The sequence below is a fragment of the Strix uralensis genome, chromosome 12 (genome assembly GCF_047716275.1).
Source record: "Strix uralensis isolate ZFMK-TIS-50842 chromosome 12, bStrUra1, whole genome shotgun sequence".
NCBI classification, from domain to species: Eukaryota; Metazoa; Chordata; class Aves; order Strigiformes; family Strigidae; genus Strix; species Strix uralensis.
In genome coordinates this window covers 6631967-6641787 of record NC_133983.1, presented here as the reverse complement: position 1 = coordinate 6641787, position 9821 = coordinate 6631967, and positions in this window count along the sequence as shown.

Here is a 9821-nt window from a genome sequence, read left to right as displayed (position 1 = left end):
GACCCTCCTGCTTCAGGGCAGTTCAGTACTAGGCAACACTTACGCTGTGAGCCTTACGCATACCTTACACCTTACAACTGAGGTGGCTATTCACAGACTTAACAGCAAATCTTTTGTTTGTAAAGGCAACTGAAGTATTAACAAAATGGAATTTCTTTTATTGAAATGTTTTGTTGGTGCTGCATTACTATTGACTCACCTTTGTGTCATAAGTTGTATGCAAAGATCACTATGGAGAAAAATGAAAGCTGAATTTGTGCTCCTTGGTCTGATATTTACCATAAAAATATTTCCCAACCTCAAAAGCGAAGCCTCTCATGAACACAAAGAACAATTAATGCATTCATTCAAACCTGGAGATTGTAAATACTTTTGTTGTTAAAGCTAAATGAATAGTGCTATGCCATAAAGGGAAATACAAATCCAAAATAGTTTACCTTTCACATGGTAGTAACACTGGATACAGTATATACAAGAAAGAAAGGGGAAAAGATGTAGCGTGTTTCACTCTGATAATGAAGGTTCAGGACTTTCAGATTATATGACAGGATAGCAAATAATTTTAAAATAAAAAAATACATATTCATTCCTCCTAAGGAGATTACATATCCTTCAGTGGGGGAAGTAATTTAGCCTGTAGTATATAAAAAGATACCTTGTTCTGCTCTCTTTAAAAGAGCATTTGTGTTCATTATTGAGGCAGGGATATGTTCCTTCCATTGATAATAAATACTATGCATTGATAATAAATATTATAAGGTTAGACTCATGCTAACAGTTTTACATAACTACTAACAGTTGGTCATAATGAGAGCAACAATATGGCTGAAGAAAATGGGATTTTAGAGTCCTAGACCTTAGGAAATTATTTTGTTTTGCCCCTATCCTGCACCCAGTGCATCCCTGCATGTATGAGAACTTTGTGGCGTTCTCAGTGATCGCAGAGTTTTGCCTGTGGATATCAAAACACAAGATTTTCCTGTATGAGAGCTATCTCCCATCACATTGGACAACTGTTTACCCCACCAGATCTCTGGTTGACATATCCTCCTTCCTCTGATGTCTCACAAAGAGACTGCTGCAGGTCATCGGTGCTAGGGGACAGAATATCCTGAGGGATTGAAGTTGTTACTTTTGCTTGTATAAACACATCTGTCTTGGCAATGGTCTCTCTTTCTGTCCCCAGCATACATTACTTGTGCCTGGAGAAGAAGAGCCTGAGACCAGAAAGGCAGTTCTGCAGCAGGCTCCTTGCAAGTGCAATTTGTGTAAATGTCCACCTCACTGCTGAGGTGTTCCTGTGTATTTTCTGTAGCTGGTGAAGTCCTTCATCCTGATCAGAACTGGGCTGGCTGGCTGATAAGGAGTGATACCTCTCCATCACTGCTACTGAAGTATAACTAGGCAAAATTTTACTTGCCCTGGGAAGTGCTCCCTGCTTTCTTTAGACTGCAGAAGCAACCAGGGCCATACCGCAGCCTACCAGATGTACATGGTGACTTGCAGAACAGAGGGAAACTTCAGCATGAATCCACTGGAAGTATCATATGACAGCACAGCAAAAATTAGTGTTGTAATATTGTGTACATTTGAACTTTTCCAAATGTACTTTTGTGTATTGAAACAGTAGCCCTCACGCATGCTTTTCAGTGCAATTTGCCTAATGGAAACGTAGTTTGCAGATGACCAATCTCTTAGTCACCTGCCTGTGAAAAGAGTGGTGCGTGTACTTTTAGGTTGTGTAATGCAGGTACAAAACATCGTGACTCAGGTATGGACTTGAAAAGGAGAAAAGTGAATTAAAAGTATCTGCCAGACGATAACTGCTTGTACGTGCCTATTTGAAAAGCCTTCCCCATGTTTTCAGAAGCCACCAGCTGTTGATCAACTCTGCTTAAAATCTACACTAAGCATTTCTGAGACATATTTGTAGAAGTCCTGACCACTAAGCTCTCCTACTGGAGTTGAAAACCATTCTTTAATTCATTCTTTTGTGGGAAATCTTCATGTGTGCAAATACGGGCATGTAAGTTCATGAGCAGTATTTGTGAGAACCAAGTGGCAGGTTAGAAGGCACAACTCCTTGATACGTACATGTGACCCAATGGCCCTTGTCCTGCACAGTGCTTTCACATCCCAGCTTGAATGGTTGTTGAAAGCAATGGGAAATGTAATGGATAAGGGCTTTGGCACTTCAAAACAGGAGGCCTAATTTGTGCGCACAATGGCAGTCATCCAAAAATTAAGCAAACATGTCAGAGATAAAATTTGCAAGATGCAAATTGTAAAACTGGAGAAAGAATTTCCAAAAGCACTCATATATTCTACAAAGTAAAAAAAAAAAAAAAAAAGGAAATTGAGACACAGACTAAAAAATTTATGACATTTATATTCTACTACATTATGATGCAATCTATCTTTTTCTAAAAATGCAAAAAATACATATAAAATAAATTTGCAGAAGATTTAATTTCTTGAATTAATTACTTGCCAAATTTCAGGTTTGAAACACAAATCATTTGATTACAAAAGAGCACTTGAAGCCACTGATGTATCTTATTTCCTTTGCCTTTCCGTGATTTAAGAACCCAATTGACATTTCTTAATTTTGTATTTTATGAAATTCCCTCCAGGGCCAAGCACTTTCTTTCCAGATTTCCTCCAAGTACAAATTTTTCTATGGCAAAGTTCTAAGCTCTTGACACAAGTTTAACAATAGCAATACAAATATGTTACTGTAAGAATCCCATTCCCTTTAATTTTTCCCTTTCATCACGTTGCAAGGACAGGAAACATGAGCCTCTCCATATGGAATTTTAAAGAGGCAAAGGTGGAGTCATGTCAGAAGAGATGTTGCTGAGGGCTGAGGCACCAGGAAATCTTGGGGCAAGCATGTGCCACAGCTGTTTTGAGAAGGCATTTTAGGTCTATAAATTTAAAGTTTTGATTTTGTTCCTCAAATTTCCCCTTTAGATCTGAGCAAAAGGTGACTAGACAGAAGCAGCAGGTAATCACAGTGTGATCGTATGAAAAAATAGTGTGAATCTTTGTATTTGTAGCAATATTGCAACTGTCATTGGGATATTCTTATTTATTTGGTCCTTGTAGTTGTGGAGCAAGACCTCTTGTTATGGGTTTGTCTGAACACAGGAAAAAAAGAAAGTTCCTAAAACTGAGACTTAGGAACGAGTGAGACAATTTTGCAAGATTACCTGGAGCTGGCTCTGCTACTGCTTTTTTTTCATCATTTAATGTTTGGTCGCCGTCTTACTTAGCTGAAATTGGTATGCAAGAAAAGATGCATCAAAGTCAGTAATTAAAGTGACTTCATCTAACTTGTTCAGACAGTTGAAGTAGCCATGTTTGATTTTGCTTAGGAAATCATTAGCACCTTAACAGAAGGCAGGAAACTTTGATCAAGATGTGATAGATGCAGATCAATATAATGTGTAAAGATTTTATTTGGCTGTGGTATTGACACCTGGTAGAAGAACTGGTTTATGGCCAGTTCTCTCAGAAAGTTTGCATAATTGTTCAATACTAGCCTAGTGTATTACATGGGAAATAACACAAACAGCACTCAGGTTATGTTTTATATTACTTTATTTTTTTTCCTGCAAAGACTGTTTATCTGTATTTCAGGGGATTATTTATGAGTAGGTACATAACCAGATCCAGTCAGTTGGATATCCCAGTGAGCATAGAACTGACCAGGGACATCTGGTTTAGGAAGATGGAAACAGACAAGTTGTGAAATTCAGGGGACAGAGCTGGGCAGAGCCAGCTGTGCCATCCTGCCTGCGCTGAGCTGGGTTAGGAGGTTCAGGAGCTTCACACACACTCGCCTTACTAAAGGTCAGTGTCTGTCATATCTCCTGACACAACAGTGCACATTTCTCAGTCGTATTTTGTCAGGATTATCTGGTTCTATTTAAACACTTTTTGTTTTCCTATGTCAATGGCTTTGAGAGAGCAGATGAGGGAGCAGCCTAAGGGCTCAGTGGAGGTGAGCAGCACAGGGGAGACACCCATCACCTCATAACCTGTCTCAGTTGCAGCCAGTGACCAGACATTAAAGGTGCTTTTTTTCTAACTAAGCTTAGTTCAGTTGCTTTGTAATGCCATAGCAAATTAAATTCACATCCTACCTTAATCCAGAATTAATTCCTTACTTATCTTCTTGAGTTATTTTCAGGTTTGAACACTAGACCATGGATGGCATTGCCTGGCTAAAGGATGTGTTCAAAATTTCCATCTCTTGTTATAAGATGAGCACAGGCTATTTCCAGTGGAAGTATATAGCTTATTTCCTTTCCCCTGGTCTGCAGAAGGAAAGCTTTGGGTCTGTTATAGCTGGGATAAAAGGGCTGGGGCTGTCAGGGCCCTGAGTGCACTCAGAGGTCTTGATGGCCCTGACCAGCCCCATCTGGGTTCTCTCCAGACCCCCAGTCCAGGTGCCCTGGTTCAGCTCAGCCTTGGGTGGCCAGTCCTGCTGGAGCTTTGCTGCAGGAGTGCTGGGCTCCAGCTCAGCCGTGCCCCTGCCTGGCCATGGGCCGCTGATCCAGAACCCAACTACTCAGCTGATCTCCTGGCCTGGCCATGGCTCCACCTTGTACCATGGGATGAGCTTTACCCTGCCAGCTGTGTGATCCCCATACCTCAGGGAGCTGTTGGCCTGCACCCTCCACAATAGGCACATTGAGATGGCCCCTTCTTTTGGCCTGGATTACAGGCAGACATACCACATGAGGACACTGTTGGGGAAGGGGCTTGCTCTTTGAGATGATCTGTAAGAAGCCTTGGGGTAATAAGCAGTAATTTTCTTTGTTTCAGGCTGGAATATCTCTGTGTTGATTTGATTTGGGGTGCAGAGAGTGGCCTGGATGAATATCTGACCAGTGGGTCTGCACTCAGTGGTAGGAAGCCCAGCTACCTATCTACACCCAGACATGCGTTTTTAATTCTGCACACCCAACTTTTCTTTTACCCTTCTGATGGAGCAGCTAAAGCAAGTATTCTGGTGGATATAAAGGGATTCTGCTGTCTCTAGTGTGGTAGTAGGAGTCTCCATCACAAAAATGTTGTAGGCTACATTCATAACTTCATTGTCCTTTGGTGACTTTAGCTTTATCTGTTCTACTGCCTGAAGCTGTGAGCAGTTTTGAAAGGTCCTACAGCACTACCTTAGTCCTTAAATCTTTGGCTGGGGACCTTACTTATGTGGTACCTCCATACCAAAATGCTGAAAGTGTTAGTTCATCGCGAGGGAAATAAAGAGAATTTTCTTTTTTAAATGCACTTTAGAATATTTCAGGATGTTTGAGGAGGGACAGAGGACTCTTGAATACCTTCTTATTTTGTCCTATCTGTATTGCTTTAAGCTGTTCTCTTTTGTCAGGATCCTGTTAATGTAGTTCCCTCGCTGCACTGGATCTGTACGGCATTTCCTTTGGAAGACAAGCATTTGCAATTCTTTATTTAACTTAAAGATTCAGTCACGTAAGAGTGTTTAGTGTTCTCAAGGGAAAGAAAGCTTAAAAGGAGGATAGGTTTAGGTGAATAAGCAGGTTGGCATGAATAACTATGGTATTTAATAGAAGAGAAACTTTAAACACCTTAGCAAATGTGTCACTGTGTGAAGTTATACAGCAGTTTGATGACTTGTTCGGTTTTGAATTTACATTAGGCTCAGCTCTGCAGAGCATTGCAAGGGAGTGAAATTCTGGGCTCACTGCAGTCAGCAGGAGTCAGAGACAACACTGTTTGGCTCAGTAGTACACACGTCCCTTTCTGGTTTTAGCCTAATCCCACTACATGAAGATAATACTATTGACTCAGGTGGATATTGCAGTGATTACCTAACATTTACAATGCGCTTTTAGGATGAAGATTCCAGCTTTGCCAACTTCCATGAGTTTCTCTATGTCTTATGATATCTGATGGTTTTCTTGGACCTCAGCTTTAAGATTTCATTTAAAATGCACACATAGAAATTTGTAGCCTACCTGGTTATGGAGAAAATTGTAAAATAATTTGTGTAACAAAGTTAGCGTCAGACAAAAGGGGAAAAAAAATCCAGATTGAATTTATTTTTTCAGAAAGGTTTTATGGCGATGATTAAAGGGAGGATAGTGGTGTTGCAATCAACAGAACCCAGATACTGCAATGAGTATTGCTTACTATAGGGAATCCATACATGCATATACTTAAAGACTAGCTAGCACCTATTTTGAAAGCATGCTCAAAGGAGAAGAAAAGCTCAATAATTCAGTAAGCCTGACACCTCAAAGAGGCTAGGAGTAGGCTGAATCCTTCTTCTGTAGTAACTAAAGGAGGGCTTATATGCATATATACTGCATCTTTTCAAAGCATATTACAACTCAGCTATGATGTGAGCAGCCTGACCCCTGAAGAGAGGATAAGGATACACCCACACCTCCTACTGGTAATGCATCCTCTCCTGATACCCAAAACAGGGAGGCTTTCAAAGCCAGAGAAGAGAGCCCCAAGTTACCCCAAATAATGAGAGTTAACTGTCACTTGGAGTGAGAACAGTCCCATCCCTTCCAAATCTGTGTGCGTTGGCTTTTCAACCTGAGTAAGATCCAAGACTCAGATGGAATGAGTTGGAGAATGAAAGAAAGACCAGAGGTACATGAATTACAACCCCCCCCCAGTTTTTCTCCCATTCCTGATTCACATCCTTTGAAGTATTGCACTTTTTCTCCCTTCCCAGAAAAAACACTGGGGACAGAGGAAGTGCATTAAAATATTTCCAAATAAGACCTCACAGCCAAAATTAATAAATATTTTATATTTTTAGTTATTTATGTTTTGTGTGTTCCAAAATAACATTTGATTTCTTCTGCTCTTCCCCCCTCTATCTTTAATTAAGTTTCATCCCTTGCCTGTCAAACTTTGGTGACTCCTTTGTAACAGCTTACTTCCACGTGAGTTTTCCTGGGCTAATTCAGCCCTTGCTCTGTGTTTTAAGAGATTCCTGGTAAGACTCCCTCTGTAGTCTAGCTCTGACAATGTGATTAACAAGGAATTTCCACTTAGTGTTTCTCCCTGACTCACAAAATTGAGCTGGTACAGAATAAAGTAAAATAAATAAGAAGCAAGCCAAGTAATTCAGAAGAGGGATCTCAGTTTGTTTTAAGTGTCATCTGCCTTGTATCTGCTATGAAAATGGTACGTGTAAATTCCAGCTTTAATGTGCAGGCTTCCCACATACTGATTTTTATTCCTCTGTCACGCATCTGTTATTTGGCAACAGGTTCATCTCGAGTGCTGAACCTGCTCCTTGAGCTGGAGCTGCGTGTGATCAGTGTCTCCCCAGCTGGTTGGAGCTGTTGTCGTTCAGGGTCCACCCAGTTCCTTTGCTACCTCTGGAAACTTCCCACCCTTCATCATAGAGGGAGTTTGGATTTGCAGTTCTTTGGTGGTAGATGGTACAAGTCAGTAATCTGTACTCAGCTCAGAATATTAAGTTAATTTTATATCAGAAGGCATTGAAGAAAAAGACAACTGAATTTTTGCCCCGTATACTCCACAGTGGGGACTTAAACTTTTCTTATACAGTATCTACTCCCATTAACTTGATATCTCCATGGAATGTCTTTGGGGTCAGGTCCTCGATGGTGTCAGTGTGTTCTCAGCAGTAGGACAGATGTACATGTGAAATATAGGGCTTTGAACTAGAGTTAAGCCAGATACTTCCACAGTGAAAAATTGCTATATATAAAAATACAGCAGCTTGTACTGTAATTGTACTCCAGTTCAAAATCTTTCTTTAGTACTAGGTGGACAGACCTGTTTCACATTGTTTCTACCCAGCCTGCTTGCTGTGCTCCAGCACACTGACACTGTGCAACCTCATCCTTGCTATGTTTTACAAGCTTTTTTAAATATGTATCAGACAATTCAGATCTATTAAAGGAAGATCCTAGTTTGTGATCCCACAGGTGTGTGAGGGGAGTGGGAGCAGGGGGAAAACATAGCAGGGATGGAAATTGTTGACTAAAATTCTTTTTGTCTTACATCTCCATGCTTCAACCAACTGTGGTCCAGAAGTTCCCCTTGTTCAGAGTCAATGTTGGTCATAGTCTCTCCTTAATAAATTTGTGTCACAAGTGGCTCTTGGAGGTAAAAGCTGATACAAACAGGCTGACTTGCATCTTTTCCACACTCTGTTTCTTCATTCCTCCTTGGGTGTTGCTGCAAGTAAGTCTAGTGAAGTGAACACATCTGTCACTCAAATATATTTTTCTCAAATATAGAGTCAGTTTTACAACTCATGTTTTGAACAGGCCTGTCCAGGGTGAAAAAGCGTGTAGTACTGGGTCAAAAAAGAAGCAATCCATGATGGGCTAGACTGTAGATTTGTAAGTAGGTAGTATTATTTATATGACTGACTGTTCTATATTGTGCCTTATGTGCTACATTACACATTAAGACTTCTTCGTATCTTTTTGTTGAAAATACCCCCAATATTTTTTCCTGATTAAGAGCTGCTGCTCTTCATTGCAAGCTCTTTGTACCTCTAATAAAGCCTGCTTTCTCCCAGGCAATCTCGAGGCATGCTGGGACCATGCAGACGGCTGTGTCCTCTCACTCCAGCGCTGGCCTATGACCTTACAAGTAGGGTCAGTCAACATGCTACAAAGCTTTCCTTGCCGTTTATCAAATAACAAAGCAAACCAAATTACATAGTTTCTATAGCAGGCCACTACAGTATGTAAACTGCAGAGAGGGCTTACACCGCTTGTTCATTCTGTGGTGCCGACAACATGAAAGGCCCTTTCGTTCCAGTGCCCAGAGCCCATATTTGCCTATCTCACCTATTACCAGGCAACAAAGGGGCTGCAGAGGTTGAGCAAGCAAATGGAAAATGAAAATGGAAGAAAAAACAATTGCCTGGCTTCGAAGAAATGTTTGTCTAAAATGTATGCAGACATGTCTTGGGCAGTTTATAGGTGCTGAGGGCCCCTTTCTCCAGCTGGGAGCTGCTCTCCCTCTGCAATAATAGAGTCAAAGAAAGGTTGAAGCAATGTCTCCTTTTACTGTATAATGTATTTATCCTCCTAACTGGTGAAATGCTCAATAGCTGTCATGATTAATCAATTATATTAGTAATTCATCTCAGACAATCCCAGTCATGCATGTCACTACAGATGTATTTTCAAAGATGTGCAGCAGTATTGCCAGTGCTGCCAAACTCAGCTTTCCTGGTTTTGGGGCAATGAGAACATATCATCAGGTGAAGTTCGTCACTATTCAGAAAGTCTGCTCAAAACAACTAATGAGTTAACTTGTGGAGAGAACTCCTCTTCACAATCTAGCTGCTTTGCTGAAAGAAGCTACTGCTCCCAGGTGTGGATTCCCATTCCCTGTCCATTCCCAGGCATTACCACCTTTGCTGGTCTGCCAGGAGGCTTGGTGCATGTCACGTGAGCATGGCTGGATTGGCGTAGACCAGTCATGTAAACTGTGTAAGCAAGTCCTGTTCATTTTGCCTGAGCTCTATCAAGTGTCTGCATCCTCTTCTAGGGAAGTGGTCACAGGCACTTAGGGTTAGTCATATGTCTGCTAATGGAGCTGGACTTGGAAGGAAATGTGTCCTCACAATCTAGGACTCAAGTGGTGGGCTGGCTTTTGTGAAGGATAAACTTATTTCTCAAAAAGTGGTAAGGACTTGTGTTCCCCTTCTGCTCAGCAGTGGCAAGACCACATCTGGAGTGCTGTGTCCAATTCTGGGCACAGAAGTAGTAGTACAAGAGACGGGGGCATTCTGGAGTAAGTCCAGAAAGAGGCTACCA